This window comes from Hemitrygon akajei, chromosome 22, assembly GCF_048418815.1.
Source record: "Hemitrygon akajei chromosome 22, sHemAka1.3, whole genome shotgun sequence".
In the NCBI taxonomy this organism is placed as follows: domain Eukaryota; kingdom Metazoa; phylum Chordata; class Chondrichthyes; order Myliobatiformes; family Dasyatidae; genus Hemitrygon; species Hemitrygon akajei.
The window spans coordinates 47,830,779-47,850,467 of record NC_133145.1 but is presented as its reverse complement, the minus strand read 5'-3'; the positions used below and the strand labels follow the sequence as shown (position 1 = coordinate 47,850,467).

Sequence of the window (19,689 nt, the reverse complement as noted above, 5' to 3'; positions counted from 1 at the left end):
CAGGTTCGATATTGTCATTTTTTAAAAATTGGATAGGTATATGGACAGGAAAGGAACAGAGGGTTATAGGCTGAATGCAGGTTGCTGGGACTAGGTGAGAGTAAGCGTTCAACATGGACTAGAAGGGCCGAGATGGCTTGTTTCTGTGCTGCAATTGTTATATGGTTATAAAGGGTAGTGTCCTTTTTTAAAAAAAAGGATTAAATATCCTTGTTCTGGAATTTCCCCATGCAAAGGATACAGTTCTTGCCTCTCGACCCAAAAGATCCCTCGATAATCTAAAGTAAATTAAATGAATACAAACCAAATTTTAAACCAAACTTGAGGCCTTCCATTGGTTGGTGTCAACCATGGATGTTGTGTCGCAGCTGTCTATGTGATATGCAAGCCAGGGTAGTACGATATGCAGAGCAAGTCGTTGCCCACATAGTAGGCCTCCCTCTCCATGCAGCTGGTGAATCCATAAGGAATCGCAAGACCAATACAGTTTGTCAGCAGTGACAGCGCAGGAATTGCCGGTCAGCATGGAACTCAATGTAGGACTGCATTAGGGACTCCAGTTCCAGATTTTTCCCTCTGGGTTTACTCCCGAGGCCTTCCCCGTGAGTGGGTTTAGCCACAAAGCAGAGGAAGTTTGAGATCAGAGTTTTCCTTCTAGATGGTTGCCAACCACAGATGACGAGCTCCATCTGCTCAAAACAGTTGGTTTTAAGGTGCCAGTATTTAACACCAGTCAGTTCCTTAAGGTTGTTATGTCCAGGTGTGGTAGTGGGGATAAGCTCCCCCTATTAAATGCTCCCAATAGCATGCATTTCAAACAACCTCCGACAACCGAGTTCAGATCCCGGCCTTCACATATGGCTTAACTACCAAGCCCAACGGAACAGCCTCTACTGACAGAAGGGGCAAAAGTGGGTTACTGGTGCCTCAAAAATCAACCCATTGTTGTAATTTTATGAAGATACTGATCCATGTAAAATCATGAGCGTCAATGATTTTAATATTCGGTTTGTACTGTGTAGTTACTTTAGACTGTCAAGGGAGCATTTGGATTGAGAGGCTAGAGCTGTGACCCTCCAGTGCCAACTGAAGCTTCCTTAAGTCTGGTAGTCAAAACTGAATGTAGAAAATCTAGCCTCCATATTGAGCAACTGAGCTGTCAGCCCTTACTCCTGAAATCCAATGTTCTTTTCTTTTGCATTGAGCATTGTTGATATCAATGCAATGAGTCTTCAAAATCACTTTGTTCCTCAGTAGCTCTTGGTCCCTTAAAATATATTACGGTGTCCTTCGAATGTAGATTACCTCATGTTCAAATACTGTCAATCGCACTCAACCCAAGAAATCTGTCAGTGCCAGTTATAGCAACACACACACAAAATGCTGGAGGAACTCAGCAGACCAGGCAGCATCTATGGAAAAAGGTACAGTTGACGTTTTGGGCCGAAACCTTCGGCAGGACTCAGGCCCGAAACGTCGACTGTACTTTTTTAATTTCCCCTTAGATGCTGCCTGGCCTGCTGAGTTCCTCCAGCATTTTGTGTGTGTTGCTTGGATTTCCAGCATCTGCAGATTTTCTCGTTTGTAATGCCAGTTACATAAAGAATACAAATCTAACTTGCTTACATGTCTGACTACATGCAACTTCAGACTACAGTTTTGTGGCTGACACTTGCCTCTCCTTTGAAATGGTCTTGGAAGCCACCTTGTCGTATTAAAACTGCTACAGCAACGAACCTAACCACCAAGTTCATGCAAAGCAGAGATACCTCCAGTTTAGTCAGTTTGGTGAATTCCTCTAGGACTGCTTCTGAAGTAGAAGAGCTGTCCTACAAATTAAGTGAAGCAAAATAATTGAATATAATTGCACTCAGAAGCGTACGTTACTGATAACATCCATAAAATGCTGGAGGAACTCAGGAGGTCAGGCAGCATCCATGGAAATGAACAAAGAGTTGATGTTTCGGGAAGGGCCTCGGCTCGAAACATCGACTGTTTGTTCATTTCTATGGAGTCTGCCTGACCTGCCAAGTTCCTCCAGCATTTCGTGTGTGGTGCCTTGGATATTCAGCATCCGCAGAATTTCTTGTGTTAGAGATAATACACCAGATTCCTCCAACACAAAGCCTCAGTACATCCCAGCAGAGATGGTTATACAGGTCTGTACCTCTGGCAGTCTTCAACATAGACTCATCAAAACTGGACAGGAAAACCTCCCATTTATCAGCTTCCATCAGCTGATCGATCAGTGGTCATCGCAGCCGAGCAACAATTGGAATAAATGCCAGAGATATCAGAGCACAAGGTGTACCCAGGGTGGAGACTTCAATACAAATAACCAGATGTGGCTTCATAATACCACCACCATTGACTGTGCTGACTGGGTCTGAAGCAAACAGTTGTTACCAGACTAGTTATGTGGTAGGTACCGAACAAACTACCATCACTAAAGGTCAAAAGCAGATGTCATTTCAGTGGTTCTTCACTCAACCTTCCAACATCCGGACAGCAAAGATGAATAACCATGAAGCTCTTGATTGATTACAGATCAGCATTCGATACTATCATCCCCCTCAAAACTAATCTATACCTTCAATACCTCCTTGTGGAATTGGATTCTCAGTTTCCTCACTTGCAGACCCCAGTCTGTTTGGATTGGCAACATCTCCTGCACAATCTCCATCAGCACAAGTGCACCACAACGCTCTGTGCTTAGTCCCCTGCTGCACTTGTGACTGAGCACAGCTCCAAAGCCATATTCAAGTTTGCTGATGACACCACTCTCGTTGGCCGAATCAAAGGTGCTGCGGAGAGAGACTGGAAATCTGGCTAAGTGGTGCCACAACAGGTCAAGGAGATAATTAATAACTTCAGGCTGAGGAAACTGGAGATCCATGAGCCTGTCCTCATTAGACCAGAGTAAGAGAAAGTCAATAACTTTAAATTCCTTGGTGTTATCATTTCTTTTTTTTTAAACTTTTTTTTATTGTTTTCAAATAGTTACAGAATAAATGTGCATGAAAAAAAAGTGTTACCCAGCCCCCCTCCCCTTAACCCCTCCCCCCTAACATCCCTATTAAAAAAATAAGAAAGAAAAAAAAGGGAATGCCTGGATGTTGGAAGATCCCCACATGCTCCACGGAGTTCTCATTTTTTTTAATATATGTTAAAATTCTTTTTCTTTTTACTGGCCCATTAAGCCCATTAACATTAAAACTTAAAAAATTTAGTAGATTAGTCATTATTTTTTTTATTATATTACTCCAATCTATAATAATACCTAATCTTTCCACTTTCGTGGTATCCTGGGAAATCTTTATAAAAAATCTCCATGTTGCTATGTGTGTCCCCACCAATCATCCAGGCAAAAAGATAGAAAAAAATTAAAATATAAAGGAAAAAAAAAATACCCCCCTACTAATGTTGTGGAAAAAAGACACAACATTACCCCCCTCTGCTGTACGGGTCATGGCAACCGCCATGATTACACACGTGAATCCCGCAGTAACCGATCCACGGCCTCCCAGCCCCCCCGCAACATAAAAAAGTATATGTATAAGAAGAGAAAAAAAATACTATTCTCATTTAGTATTTCTAAAGTTTTGCTTTTCTCTTCTATAATATCCATAAATGTCCATCACTTCTGTTCCTTGGGTCTATCTTCATCTTTAATCCATTACGTTTGGAAGCCTCTATGTGTAATTAGCGAATAGATGGAAGTTCTTGTACAAACTCCTCTGCTTTTCGATAATCGGAAAAAAAAATTTTTCCCTCCTCCAAAAAAATTATCAGTGTTGCTGGATGACGCATTGTAAATTTATAACCCTTTTCCCATAAGGCTTTTTTCGCTGGGTTAAATTCCTTCTTTCTCTTCAACAAGTTGTAACTTATATCAGGATAAAAATGAATTGGTTTCCCTGCTATCATCAGTGGCCCGTTTCTATTTTTGGCACTATGGGCAGCGGCCTTCAGGATCTTTTCTTTGTCTTGGTATCGTAAGCATTTTATCAAAATTGATCGTGGGTTTTGATCAGCTCGAGGTCTTGACCTTAAAGATCTATGCACCCTTTCAATCTCAATTGGAGTTTCTCTTTCCATTTCCAATTTTTCAGGAATCCATTTTTGAAAAAAATTTATTGGATCTTCTCCTTCTATATCTTCAAGTCCAACAATTTTAATATTATTTTGTCTACTGAGATTTTCAAGCTTATCAATTTTTTCCATAAATTGTTTTCTTTCTGATGTCCAAGCAGTATTTTCCTTTTCCATTTTGTCCATTCTTTCAACCATGTCTTCCGTTGTAGTTTCCAAGTCCGTAATTCTTTTTTCCATTTTTTCCTGTCTCTTTGTCATTTTATCAAGCATAATCTCCATTTTGGTCATTTTTTTTTCGAGTATTTTTTGATTATTTTTAATTACTTTTAATGTGTCTAATTTACGCATTATTTGCCTCAAGGTCTTTTCTATATTTCTAGAAGGACTTTTACCTCTTTCTTCATCTGATCCTTCCGAGAGATTTGACTCTCCCTCCAATTCGCTATCACTTTCAGTTGCAGTGGTAGCTGGGCTTTGTAGTTCTTGTTGCTCCCGTTTGCGCATGCTCCATCCTTCGCATTTGTGCAGTTCATGATGGTTTTTTCCTTTGGAAGTGGCCAGTGTTGCCACAGTCTCCTGTTCTGTATCGCCGGTGGTATAATGTACCTGAGACCGCGGTTCCTCGGTAAACGCGGGCCTTGTTCTTGTTCCAACTTGCGTAGTCTTCCCGGTATTAGTTTTCTTCATCTTCCTTCCTTGAGGCATAGCTTGACACAGTCCGGAGTCGTTTATAAGTAACTTTTAGAAAGTATTGACTAACTTTTCTTCATTTAAACATTAATTTATTAACTTTTTACGGGAGAGCTGGGTCTCTGTGTCTCGATCCTACGTCATCACGTGATGTCCCCCCCCCGGTGTTATCATTTCAAAGGAAATAATAATGGTCCAACACCATTATTATTCAGTGTGGTGGAGAGTATACTGACTGGTGCTTCATGGCCTGGTGTGGAATACCAATGCCCTTGAACGAAAAAGCATATAAAAGGTAGCTGATAGAGCCCCGTCCATCAGGGTAGTGCCCTCCCCACTATTATGCACACCTACATGCAGGGGTGTCAAACTCATTTTAGGTCACAGGCCGGATTGAGCAAAATGCAGCTTCATGCGGGCTGGATCAGTCGAACACGTGCGAACGCAGCTTTCGTTGCCTCCGTTTTTTCAGCCTGCTCTCATGTGTCTCAGTCTCTGCTATAACTACAAAGTGTTTAACTTTACAAATTCCATTTCTTATGAAGAAGACTGCCGAGCAAGACTGCCGAATAAACACTAAAAACCCTGAAAACCTGGTACCTGAATAAACTCAGCATTAGCCATATCATACGCCATAGGCGCTTCGATTACTGGGGCCAGCTTTAATAGTAATTAGATATTATCTCGTGGGCTAAAGATAATTCCACCACGGGCCGGATTTGGCCCGCGGGCCTTGAGTTTGACATATATGCCTACATGGAACGGTAGTGCAGGAAAGCAGCATCCATCTTCAAGGACGGCTCCCCCCCCCCAACCCCAAACACACCCAGGCCAGGCTCACTTCTCACTGCTGCAATCAGGAAGGTGGCACAGGGGCCTCAGGACCCACTCCATCAGGTTCAGGAACAGTTATCAACCATCAGCCTCTTGATCCGGTGGAGATTACGTCACTTGCCCTATTACTGAACTGTTCCCACAACCTACAGACTCACTTTCAATGACTCATCTCATTTCCTGAATATTTATTGCTTATTTTGTTTATGATTATTATTTTCTTGCTTTTTGTATGTGTGGTTTGGTTGTTGTCTGTCTTACTGGGGGCAGTTTTGCATTGATACTATTGTGTTTTCTGTGAATGCCCTCAAGCAAACGAATCTCAGGGTTGTACATGGTGAGATTTGTATTTTGATAAAATACATTTACTTTGAACTTTCACAATGTACTGGACTGGTCAGAATGACCACTACTTTATACAGACTGGAACAGTATGGCAGGTTACAGGCCTTTGAGCCCACAGATTGTACTGACCTGTTAACCTACTCTAAGCCTTCACTCCAACATAACCCTCTTTTTCTATCATCCACGTGCTTATCTAAGAATCTCTTCAATACCTCTAGTACATCCACCTCTACCAGCACCCCGGCAACGAGTTCCACATAACAACGAGTTAGACGAGAAGCTAGACTGGACTGCCAACACAGATGCCTTGTGCAGGAAGGCACAGAGTCGACTGTACTTCCTAAGAAGGTTGGCGTCATTCAATGTCTGTAGTGAGATGCTGAAGATGTTCTATAGGTCAGTTGTGGAGAGCGCCCTCTTCTTTGTGGTGGCGTGTTGGGGAGGAAGCATTAAGAAGAGGGACGCCTCACGTCTTAATAAGCTGGTAAGGAAGGCGGGCTCTGTCGTGGGCAAAGTACTGGAGGGTTTAACATCGGTAGCTGAGCGAAGGGCGCTGAGTAGGCTACGGTCAATTATGGATAACTCTGAACATCCTCTACATAGCACCATCCAGAGACAGAGAAGCAGTTTCAGCGACAGGTTACTATCGATGCAATGCTCCTCAGACAGGATGAAGAGGTCAATACTCCCCAATGCCATTAGGCTTTACAATTCTACCGCCAGGACTTAAGAACTTTTTAAAAGCTATTATTAATGCTTTTTGAGATAGTGATTTAGATGCATATCATATTTTTTTACTGAGTTAAGTATTGTATGTAATTAGTTTTGCTACAACAAGTGTATGGGACATTGGAAAAAAAAGTTGAATTTCCCCATGGGGATGAATAAAGTATCTATCTATCTATCTACCCATCGCCGTGTGTAAAAAAAACACACCAATCACCCCTGACATCCCACTTCTTCCAAACACCTTAACATTATGTCCCCTTGTAAATGCCATTCCTGCCCTGGGAAAAGGTCTCTGGCTGTCCTCTCTATGCCTCATCATCTTGCACACCTCTATCAAGACACCCCTTATCCTCCTTTGCTGCAAAAGGGAAAACCCTAGCTCGCTCAGTCTATCCTCATAAGACACGTTCATTAATCAAGGCAGCATCCTGGTAAATCTCCGTACCTCTGAAGCTTTCACATCCTTCCTATAATGAGGTGACTAAGTTTTGCCTTCTCAACAAGGACTTCCAGATTTTGTGGCATTACCGTAGTGCAATTTTTATAGGTGCACTGTAGAAAGCATTCTTCTAGGGTGCATCACAACCTGGTATGGAAGTTGTCCTGTCCAAGACTGGAAGAAGCTGCGGAAGATCATGAACATAGCCCAGCACATCACACAAACCAATCTTCCATCCTTGGACTCACTTTACACCGCACGCTGTCGGAGCAGTGCTGCCAGGATAATCAAGGACAAGACCCACCCAGCCAACACACTTTTTGGCCCTCTTCCCTCTGGGAGAAGGTTCAGGAGCTTGAAGAATCATACGGCCAGATTTGGGAACAGCTTCTTTCCAACTGTGATAAGACTGCTGAACGGATCCTGACCTGGATCTGGGCCGTACCTTCCAAATATCCAGACCTGACTTGCACAACCATACTTTCCCTTTTCTAATTATGATTTATAATTTAAATTTTTATTATATTTAATTCGATTTGTACTTCAGGGGGCGCGAAGTGCAGAAACAAATACCACTGTGATGATTGTAGACTCTGGTATCAATTGTTTGGTGACAATAAAGTGCCAAAGAAGCTGGACACAGCAGGCTCGGCGTTTCAGAACTGAAAACCAGGTATCTGTTGTAGACTAATCAACAGGGATATGCTCCTTTACAGTCTGTAATCTCATTGATGTAATATAACTTTTTTTTATCATTAGAAACAAATCAAGGGATCAACTGTGGTTTAATGAGGAGTGTGAATCGCCAGGCAGGGAAATGAAGCCACAAGGAACACCAGTGGTAGTTGAGAATGGAAGATACCCACCTGAAGCAGCTCATCACCTGCTTACTTAAGAGCATGTAATGAGCACAGCTCAGCAGCACCACAACTAATGGATTAGATTGAACTCTGCAGTTTTGCAACAGCTTGTCTGTTTTCAGCAGACAAGAGACTGCAGACTTTGGGAGTGCAGAGAAAACATGAGCACTGTGGGTCAGGCAGAAGTTATGTAAGGATATGGACAGTCAAAAATTCAGGTTGAAACCACATAACCTGGACCGGAAGATCTTTATCTGGAGAATCATTCTTGAGATAGCCTGTATAAAAATGGGGTGGAGCAAGAGCTGGTGTGGGCAGGTGAAAAAGATGAGCTGGCTCCAAGATTATCACCACCTAAAGCCACGGCATTTAAGCACCAAGAGCAAGCTGACAAACATAATTGACCAGTGATGAGGAGTTGTGAATGCCAAGCTGGATATTCACACGGTAGGAGTCACAAGGGGCAGTGACTAAATCCCTCCTACCCCCAGACCACTGGGATCGTAGATCTGGTTGAGTCCAGAAGTCCAGGTCCAAAAAGCTCCACAGTCAGAAGTCAGTGATCTGGAGGTCAGGTCGATCAAAGCCCGAAGGTCAACCTCTGACCTGGAAGTTCTGGGGTCAAAACCGCAAACATCAAATCAAGGGATTGATACCCGAAGTCCCAGGGGCAAAGCTGAAGTCCAGAGCTCGACGAGTCCCGATGTCGAAAGCCCAAAAAGGTCAAAATTAGAATCAAAGAGTTGGAAATAGAGGCCCGTAGGCTGAGCCTGCGAGGCCACACCAGGGACTGGAGGTTGAAGGCCTGATATCTGTGAGTATCAAAGTCCAGCGGGTAAGGACCGGAAGCATCCTGTCCTGGAGTTGGATGCCTACCTGTGTGTATGAAGGGACGGGGTGGGGGGGGGGGGGGGGGGGTTGTTTTGCTGTCCCGGTGTCTGGCGTCTTCCCCCTTCCTTTCCAGTCCCGAAGAAGAGCTTCAGCCCAAAACGGAGTGCTTGGTCATTTCCACGGAGGCTGCCTGATCTGCTGAATTCGTCCAGCATTTTGTGTGCTTTGTTTTGCTGGTGCCCTGTTTCATTCTGTTGTTGCTCTGCTGAATACCAGGGTCATGCCATGTTGGAACCTGAATCTGTGGCGACACCTGCGGGCTACCTCCAATACATCCTTGCTTGGTTTTTAAGAAATATTTCACTGTATGTTTTAACATATGTGATAAATAAATCCAACTTTAAGTCCTGACAACTCCACTTGACATCCCTACCACCACAGAAGCCCATCCTCACTCAGTTTGAGTACAAATCCAGTTATGCTCAAATTGAAACCAGAGCTATTTGGCTCTAGACCCAAGTCAGATGCCTGAGGAGATTTGAGAATGACCATCCAGGCAGCATTCTAATGAAATACAGCATCCAAGACCCCCAGTGAGAGTGAGGTCAATGATCATCAAATGGACAAATAAAAAATACTCAGAAAACAAAAGGAAGAAATGTTCCCACTATCAATGGACTCTTCACCTCATGTTCTCAAAACTTATTGCTTATTTATTTATATTATTATTTCTTCTTTTTGTATTTGCATAGTTTGTTGTCTTCTGCACTCTGGTTGAACGCCCTAGTTGGGCAGTCTTCCACTGTTATAGTTACTATTCTATAGATTAGTTGAATATGACCACAAGAATATAAATCTCAGGGTTGTATACGGTGACATACATGTACTTTGATAATAAAATTTACTTTGAACTTTGGTTGCGGTTGTCAGAGGTACGATATCCCAGCCCTAAGGCACCGCTGTTAACTTGCTCCCAGGTCTAAACAGCTTTAGTTGTGTTATCGATAGCATTAATTTTAAAGTTATTGAAAAACAATGATCAGAAATGGAAGCACAAGTAGATCCCTCAATCATTTGTGCCTCCTTCCGCTATTCAAAAAGATTACAACCAACCTCAGCATCACTTTCCTGCAATAATCCCTCACTTTATAACCAAAGTATTCAATGGCCAAGCCACCACCAATATTGGTTATGTAGTAGGATGAAGAATTTCAAAAGACTATTCACCCCGGGCCAAATAATTACTTCCAATTTTTCCCAAACTATTCTCACACTACCAAAGTGGGATGTAATGACCATCTCCACTTACCTATCCTTGACATTCAATGGCACTACTATCATTGAGTTGTCATGCGTGCAAGGGTGGGGGGTGGAATTTGAGTGTCTCTGTTCACCAGAACTTGAGCTGAAACAACCATAGAGTGATACAAAAACAAGTTAAAGGTTGACTTCACTCATCCACAAGGCACCAGTTCCGAGTCTGATAAACTACTCTCCACATGCCTGGTTGTGCACATTCTCAAGAACTCCCAAGAACTTTCAGACAATTTGGTACTAGGTGGCCTACTTGACTCCTATCTAGTCCACCACCCTAGGTACTCAGACCATCAACCAACAGTGCAAAGTGGCTGAGTAGCGATCAAAGTTTACTCTGCAGTTTTTTTTTGCCTAGGTTGTTCCAGAAGTGCCTTCCCAACTCATTGCCTCTATCTAAGACGACCAAGGGCAGCAACAAGATACAAGCACCTACACCTGCAGGCTCCCCCCAAGCCATACGCAACCTTGACTAGGAAAGTTTGAGGGTCCTTCATCGTCACCAGCACCCCACCTTACCACCAACTTTGCCTAAACAAGAGCAGTGTGGGAGCATCTTCATCACAGGATTGCAGCCGTTCTGAAAGATAAACAAATTGAGCGAGCTATGGCTGAATCTCATGCAATCTAGAATTGCTTCTTTTTGGCATAAATGGCTTTAGCTTTGTATGTAACAGACAATGAAACAGTTGCCATTAATTCCCAAAATGCTTTATGGTTTATGTCAATGCACAATTTGGTTGGCTGAGTCATTTATTTTTCTGCTGAGGTGCAGGATGTACTAATTCATACCATTTGACCAAACTTTGTCAAAGGACAATGAAATTATAGCCTTGAGACAGCATGTGTACAATGGAACCGGGATGACTGGTAGATGGTTACTGGTAAATAAGGCTGGCCATCTGGATTTCATGAAGAACTACCTCGTTATGATGGGGGGGGGGGGGGCGCATCTTTACAATAAACCAACGTGGCATGATTCGTCACGAACAAGAGAGAATCTGCAGATGCTGGAAATCCAGGGAGCTTGCTGGTAAATGTCCGAAGTTCCACATCAAACTACCAGCATTTACCCATCCTGAGGGGCAACGTTTGAGCCTCCCACTTTAATGTAGAAATGCTGAGCCTGCCAATCACCAGGATACACTTTAACGATGTGCTCAACAAACATGCCATATTAACCTAATATTTGTACTGGGGAATCTACCCTGTGCACACAAAGCAATTTATATCTACTATAAACACAAGAAAGTCCGCAGAGTGCTGGAAATCCAAAGCAACACATACAAAATGCTGGAGGAACTCAGCAGGTCAGGCAGCATTATGCAAATAAATAGATAGTCAACATTTCAGGCAGAGACCCTTCTTCAGGACTGGAAAGGAATTTATATCCACTGAAGAGACAGCAACTCCATTCATTTCAGTAAAAGAGGTAAACAGGCAGGTTAAAAAAAATGTAGTTTTGGGTTTTAATAAATTTGAGTTTGCATTAATTCTTCAAGTTGCTTAAACACCTTTTGCACTTTGATGTTTTTTTTAAAATTTTCAATTGCATTCATTAATTTTAATCATTTCCAAAAATCACTATCAATCTAGGACTATACTTTTCCCAGTGGTTGAGTAGCCTTCAGCCACTTAGAAAGTTATTCTAGTCTCTTCATGTTACAGGTTTGCATATCCTCGCTGTTGAGGGGGGCAGGGCGAGAGGTGACAACAAGCAAACCTGTATTTAATACAGCAGCTAGTTCTGCCCCAATATTAGCGGGACAGAAATACTTTTTCTCAGCATAACCTATATTGCAACATTCATTTAGCAATGAAACAATCTGCATCAATCAAACATGCACAGTCATTTCACAACTGCAAGGGAACTGTTGCTTGTCCACATCTGGAACTTTGCACACATCTTTACAAGAAAAATTCAGCTACCAAAACCTACATTCAAAAAAGCACCCACCCAGGAAAACCCTCAGACTTTATCTGTGAGTCAATTCCTTTTTAGTTACATCTTGCAGTCTATTCGGATTTTCTAAAGAATTGGTTCACATGCCCCACAGAAGAAAGTTAGCTACTTAAGATTCTGGAACTGGCCTTATCTAGAAAGCTGGGAGAGCAGCAAGGAGTCAGGATGATGGGCAAGTACATTAAATAGCCAGATGTGACTGGCAATGCCCCTCAAAGGTCCAATGGCATTTTGACATTTTGGCAATCTGACACAAATTAGCTTTCTGTCCCATCATTTGAATTGGTCAACAGAGATGGGCAAAATTGTTAATCTTTTTGTCTTGCAGTGCTTACAAAATGACATAAACAAACAGAGCAAATGGGTTTAAAACACACACACACACACAGTTATTTCAAAGTAGACTACTAAAATCTGTCTGCAAGTCAAAGTTGTGGACAAAGTTGTGGAATTCTGAAAATAATGAAAGCAAATTGATTTTTTTTTTAAAAAGAACAGCAATTAAAGAACAACCCTTTAATAGAGCTCAAGGTACAAGGGACACACACTAAATGCTGGAGGAACTCAGCAGACCAGGCAAAAAAAAGTGTACAGTCAATGTTTCGGGCAGAGACCCTTCAGCAGGACTGATGACGAGTCTCGTCCCGAAACACTGACTGTATTCTTTTCCATAGATGCTGGCTGGCCTGCTGAGTTCCTCCAGCAATTTGTGTGTTGCTTGGATTACCAGCGTCTGCAGATATTCTCCTGTTTGTCGAGAAACAAGGGAACAGCAACAGAACTAGACCCTGGGAAAGACAATGATAATGGGTGGAACCTCACTTACAATTTATTAGAATGTTACCCAGGCTCAAATGGTTAATTTGGCAGGAGTGACACAAACTTCAGTTTTATCCCTTGGAAATGGCTTAAAGTACAAATTAAATGAAATTTTTACAGGAAAATTCAAATGTCCAAATTCTGTTTAGGCAATGACCCTTTTCAGAGACTCAATACCCAATTGTTATACATGGTTTTAAAAGGCCAAACACAAGTAAAACTAGAAGATACTTGTATATTGTAAAAGAGATGGAACTTTGTGCGATTTTCCAACCACTAGTCTGGTTTTTAAATTTTCCAATACTGATGGACAGATTTCTTTTTTTGGAAACCAAATAGATCACAACAGGGTTCCATTTTTGTGAACTGTTCATTACCCGAACAGTTCACAAGTTGGAAATATGGCTGCAAATAGAGCACTCACATGGGAGAAGATGTCAGTAGCCCCACAGCAGCTGGCAAACCCATTCGCTCCAAACTCCCAAAACACTTGCTCATCTGCACAGGCTGTCCTTTACAGTGCCTTGAAAAAAAAGTGTTTCAACTCCCAACCCTCTGCTCGCATAAATGAGTATTACAACCAGGGGTTTTCATCAATGTAACAGAGTTTTAATTTGCTAATCGCATTGCTCCCCCCCCCCCCCAAACACAGCAGAACCCAAATAACGGGGAAATTGTAAAGCATGAAAAAAAAATTAAAAATCAAAAACTGAAATGTCAACAGTTCAAAAGTATTCATCCCCCTTTGCTCAGTGCTTAGCTGAACCACGTCTCACAGCTATTACAACCAGTAGTCTTTTTGGTTAAGTCTCTATTAGCTTTGCACAACATGATGGAACAAGACTTGCTCATTCCTCCTTGCAAAAATCGCTCAAACTGTGCCAGGTTGGGGAGCAGCGGTGGACAGTAATCTCTAGGTCTTGCCAGATCACATTTAAGATCAGGACCCTGCCTGGGCCACTCAAGGATGTCGAATTTCTTCATTTGCCACTCCATGCTTGCTCTGGCAGTGCGCTTTGGGTTGTCGTCCTGCTGAAAGTCGTATTTCCTCCCCAGTTTAAGCTTTCTGGCCGAGGCTAACAGGTTTTTGTCCAGGATCTCTCTGTATTCAGCAGATTCATCTTCCCATCAATCCCTGCTAGTCCCTGCTGCTGAAAAACATCCCCAGAGCATGGTGCTAACTCCACCATACTTTACAATTGGGTTAGCATTACCTGGCTGATGCGCAACATTAGATTTACGCCACCCGTACTGCTCAGTGACAAGGGCAAGAAATTCTGCTTTAGTCTCATCCGACCTCAAGACCTTCTTCTATATCTCTATAGTATCTTCTAAGTGACGCTTCCCAAAGTCTTCTCGGACACGGATATGCTCCTTTTTAGCACTGTGTGTGGCATTAATCTAATACTGTGCGTTAGTGTGGAAAAAAGGAGCATGTGGTTCACAAATAAACATTCTCAGTTACATTAGTCAAAATCCCTGGTTGTAATACTCATTTCTGTGAACAACAGGTTGGGGGGTTGACTGCTTTTTCAAGGCACTGAAAGCTCGGTGTTCACAAGATGGGTAGGACCTGTAATGCAGAGCACAGGCATTTATGTGGAGTAAGGTCACAGATCTGTCATGAACATAGCAAATGGCAGGATCACTGGGACCCAAGTCACCCCAACCACAAACTGTTCCAGCCGCTACCCGTCCAGGATACGATACAGCAGCACAAAAGCCAGGACCAACAGGCTCCACCATTTTCCACCAGGCCATCAGACTGATTAATTCATGCTGACACAATTGTATTTCTATGCTATACTGACTGTCCTGTTGTACATACCATCTATTACAAATTACTATAAATTGCATATTGCACATTTAGATGGAGACACAACATCAAGATCTTTACTCCTCAGATATGTGAAGGATGTAAGAAATAAAGTCAATTCAATGACTTGAAGGACTAAATGTCTTTCTCTGATCATCTTTCAGCATTGAAATTCACAATAATTTGGGGATTATGCCAAAGTTTTAGTACTCAAATGAAAATTCACAAGAGTGGTGCCAGGGCAACTCCTGATTGATCAAAGTCCCAGAAATAACACAAAACCACACAGAAATGGTTATTATCACATGGAAGGTTTTCAAGTGAACATTAAAAATAAAAATTATTATACAACTGAATTGCTCAGCAGAAGTCTGTTCAAGATGGCCTGGTGGTGACAAAAAGGCACTTGATGCCTTGTTCAATTGCAGAGAGTGGGAACAGTTTGCAGATTTGTCAAGTGGTTGTCAATTTGCAGCTGTTAAGTCAGGTTGCGAACCACACTTGCCAATAGCAAACTTTTTGTATGGCCAGCAACTGAAAAAGAACACAAACGTGCTTCAACTAGGCTCAAATTTCTACAGATCTTTACATCCCACACCTCTACCACGTTTTCCCCCTTGGTAATTAATCAAATTTTCTTTCACGATCCAACCTGTGCAGAACCCCAACGAAACAAAACATTCCACATACTTGCTATCCTTTGTAAAAGTGTTAAAATTCACCCTCCTAGTCCACGATCATCGCAGAAACCACAGCTATGTGAATTCTATCAAGTTAATTTCAGAAATGCAACAATTTAAAAAAAAATTAAAAACATGATTGCGATATCCCAAAATTGGGTTCTCCACGTAAAATGATGGAAGTGCTGTCAAGATTCGGGAGTGATTATTGCCTTTTATGGGTTGATCGTTGGAGCAGTTTTGAACCACTGACGATCAAGAAAAGTTTAAAAATAGTTTCCTTTAAGGTGAAAGTTTCCAGTAGTAAAGCACCATCAATAAACTTTGCACTGGGTGTGTTAGCCTGCGATACAATGGAGCTCCGTCTACACAAACTTCTAGCCCAGATTTTAATCAGACAATTCCTCCTGACTCTCTGCTGTTGCATTCCGATACTGAATCAACTTCCTCCATAGATTGCCACAAAAACCATTTTCTGTCTATTACTCAGCTCAGGCCGTAGCTGACCAATAAAGAGGATGACTAATTGCAGCAGTTCATAAAAACAGGAGCGATGAGTAATTTTTGTGAAAATGAAATGAAGTTTCACTTTATGATTAAGCCGAGCAATGTTCCACCAAATGTACTTTGTGTAAAAAAAAAGAGTGGAAATTGCCGTTGGTGTGATTAGCAAACAAATCATTGAACTTTATTTGGAGTTCTTTTGATTGATATTTAAAGCAGGTATCATTTATTTGAAATATTCCAACAAAATAACAGATGGAAAATGACGTTACTGTATTACAACATCAAAATCTGAACCAGCACCTTCAGTTATACTATAGTATTTTATTATTGCTCAAAAATAATTGTTTCGTTGCTTGCTACACTAAACTCAAAACATCCCACAATATGCCAGCGAATGATTCAAATCAATGCTAAATAGATTATCCATAAAATCCTGGTAACTCGATGATAGATCTTAGAGCAGCGGTTCCCAACCTGGGGTTCACGGACCCCTCAGTTAATGGTAGTGGTCCATAGTATAAAGAAAGGTTGGGAACCCTCGTCTTAAGAAGAAAAAGATGGAGTGACAAAGAATTTTAAGAGAAATTCAGAGTTTATGGCCTTAACAAAGCAGTTTAAGTCACTGGTGTCATAGTGAAGTAATTAACTTTCAGAATGAGCGAGAGGCCAAAGTTAGTGCAATGGTTGCAGGGATGGATGAGATTACAAAAGGAAAGAGAAGGGCAAGGTAATTGGAGCGATTTGAAGGACAAGAATTTTTTCACAACAGAGGAAAGCTTTATTATATATCAAAAAGCTGATTAATAAACTGACCTTGCTGGGAGTTAACAGCCTCACAGCCGAGCTCTGGGTGGCCTTTGCAAGCCTGAAATATCTGCACTTCATAATGAAGCAAGTTATCCAGAAGTACACTGGAATAGTCAAGTCTGAAAGATAGCAATGGCAGGACGAGGGCCTTGCCAATGAATAAGTAGGGTGGAATATGAATTAGAAATGAGGGGTTTTAGTGATGACATGATCCCACAGCTCAAAGTTCAAAGTAAATTTATTATCGAAGCACAGATATGTCACCATATACAACCCTGAGATTAATTTTCTTGTGGGCATACTTAAATCTGTAGAATGATAACAACCGTAACAGAATCAATGAAAGACCTCAACAACTTCTGTGTTCAGCCATGTGCGAAAGACAATCTGAGCAAAAAGAATAATTGATAATCAATAAATATCAAGAACATGAGGAAAAAGCCCTTGGAAGTGACTCTATAGGTTGTGGGAACAGTTCAGTGATGAGGCAAGTGAAGTTGGTTCAGGGCCTGATGGTTGAGGAGCAATAACTTCCTGAACCTGGTGGTGTGGGTCCTGAGGCTCCAGTTCCTTCTTCCTGATGGCAACAGCGAGAAGAGAATATGTCCTGGGTGGTGGAGGTCCTTTATGATGGATACTACTTTCCTGCGACAGCATTTTGTGTAGATGTGCCCAATGGTGGGGAAAGCTTTGCCAGTGATGGACTGGGCTGTATCCACTCCTTTTTGTAGGATTTTCCCATCGAAGGGGATTGGTGTTTCTATACCAGGCTGTGATACAGCCAGTCAATATGCTCTCCACTATTGTAGCTCAGTATTGGAGTTCAAGATAACAAACGGCCTGACTCAGTTTCGAAGAGTCGACGGCTGGAGAAGACTTATTTAACTGAAAGTTTCTGCTGATCTAGAGCTGCATGCTAGTCAAGCAACTTAGAATGGAACATTGGTTAAGGAGATCAGAAGATACTGTAGATTGAACAATCGCCAGTTTACTTACAAGTTACAGCCAAGAGCAATAACTTCGAGGATCACCATGTCCAGAGTCTTGAGATACAAAGGTGATAGTGAAACCCAGGGACAAGAACCCTTTGTTGGCAATAAATTGAACTAGCTATGAATGATCCCAACCAGCTACAGGATTCCAAAATAATTCAAAAGCTCAGTATATTGTATTCTAGCACAAGATCATATTTATTACTCCTTAAATGTCATTGTTCTGTTATCACAGAACCCCCACCCCCCCAGGACAGGGAAGTCAAAATTTAGAGCACATTGGTTGAAGGAGAGAGGAGGAAGATTTTTTTTTTTAAAAAAAGGTGGGGGGGTGCTGATGAATAAATATTTTGCTGCATCAGAAGCAGCGCTGGGTTATGGAATGAGCAGCCAAAGGAATGCTAGAAGTGTATAATTACATTGTGTAAAAGACATTTAGACAGGTTCTTGGATAGGAAAGTTTCAGAGAAATGTAGACAAATGGTGGTAAATGGGACTAGTGCTAACAGGCTCTCTGGTCAGCACAGACAAGCTGAGCTAAGGAGCCTGTTTCTGTGCTATGTTTTATTATCCAGGCTTCCGTGGAGAGAATGTGATACAAATTACTTTTTACGGGCATGGTTGTCACAGCCAAATGCAAGTCCCCAGGCCAACCATCCAAAGGCTACTTAGAACATAGAACAATGCAGCACAGTACAGGCCCTTCAGCCCACAATGTCGTGCTGACCCTTAAACCCTGCCTCCCATATAACCCTCCACCTTAAATTCCTCCATATACCGGTACCTTCCTTAAATCTCTGCAGTACACATAGTAAAAAGGTTCTCCTTCAGAACAGTTGGATAGGGAGATTCAGAATTGGACCTGCCGTTAATGAAGTAACAGTATATTTCCTAGCCAACTTGATACATGTCTTGCCTAACCATTAACCCTTACAGGTGGTAGAAATTGCAAGCTTGGATCCCCCTTTCTGGATTTATTGGCAACTCTGACCACATTGGTGTTAGTTTATTAAGTCAGGCATCACTACTCACCACTGGCAAAATTTAGTACTCAGACTACCTCGTAAGCAAATATCTACCCACAGATTTTCAAACCACAGGGTATTCACACCGGGGTACTTAAATACACTGCAGCATCAGGATGTGTGGCCACAAGAAAAAAACTACTTCAGTTTTTAAATGTCACTGCAATATTGTACATACGAAAAGTTAACTCTTCACAACATTTAGTTCATGAGGGAAAAGGAACTCAAATTTCAGCTAGCAGCATAAGAAAGTGAAAAATGCTTCTATCTTGACTGTAGTATTTCCTGTAATTATATTTCATGTTAAAACTCTTGCACGAAGTTTGCCTATTTAGATGAGGAATTAACTGATAGCTGAGACCTTAAAACCACATTCTGACAGACAAAATCCATTAAAGAGGGTGTGAACGCGGGCAACTCAACTTGAAAACCAGAAGAGTAGTCTTTTTTCCCCCCTCCCAAAGCCTACTCAATAAGATTATGGCTAATCTTTTGCCTCTGCTCAATCTTCCTGGATTATCTCCATATGCGGCGATTCCCTTAACATCCAAATATCGATATTGTTGTTACTGAATGACAGAGTCCCACACAACTTAGAAGAGAATTGTAAAGATTCGCTAATCTCTGCATGAAGTTTCTTCTGATCTCAGTCCCGAATGATTAAACCTTTAGTTTGATACAGTGACCCCTGGTTTCAGACATGCTAGGTGGAGAAAAGAGCACTGTTAAATCTATTCTGCCAATCCCTGAAAGAATTTTAGACAGTTAAATTAAAAAATCAAGAGTATATGTCTTTTACTTAACTCTTCAATAGGAGAAACCGCTTCACCCTTCCACTAATTTACACACTGTATCTAAGTATACCCTTCTTTCGATAGGGAGATCAGACCTTTACACAATATTTCAGATGCTATCTCACCTAAATGAGAGGCATAGCAGGGTA

General features: G+C 41.7%; 1 protein-coding gene across 2 annotated transcripts in view; it reads right to left on the bottom strand.

Moving 5' to 3' along the window:
- Window positions 1-19,689, bottom strand: part of mafga (v-maf avian musculoaponeurotic fibrosarcoma oncogene homolog Ga) — a 72,943-nt gene that overhangs the window by 14,485 nt on the left and 38,769 nt on the right. The gene's annotated exons all lie outside the window — the stretch shown is intronic.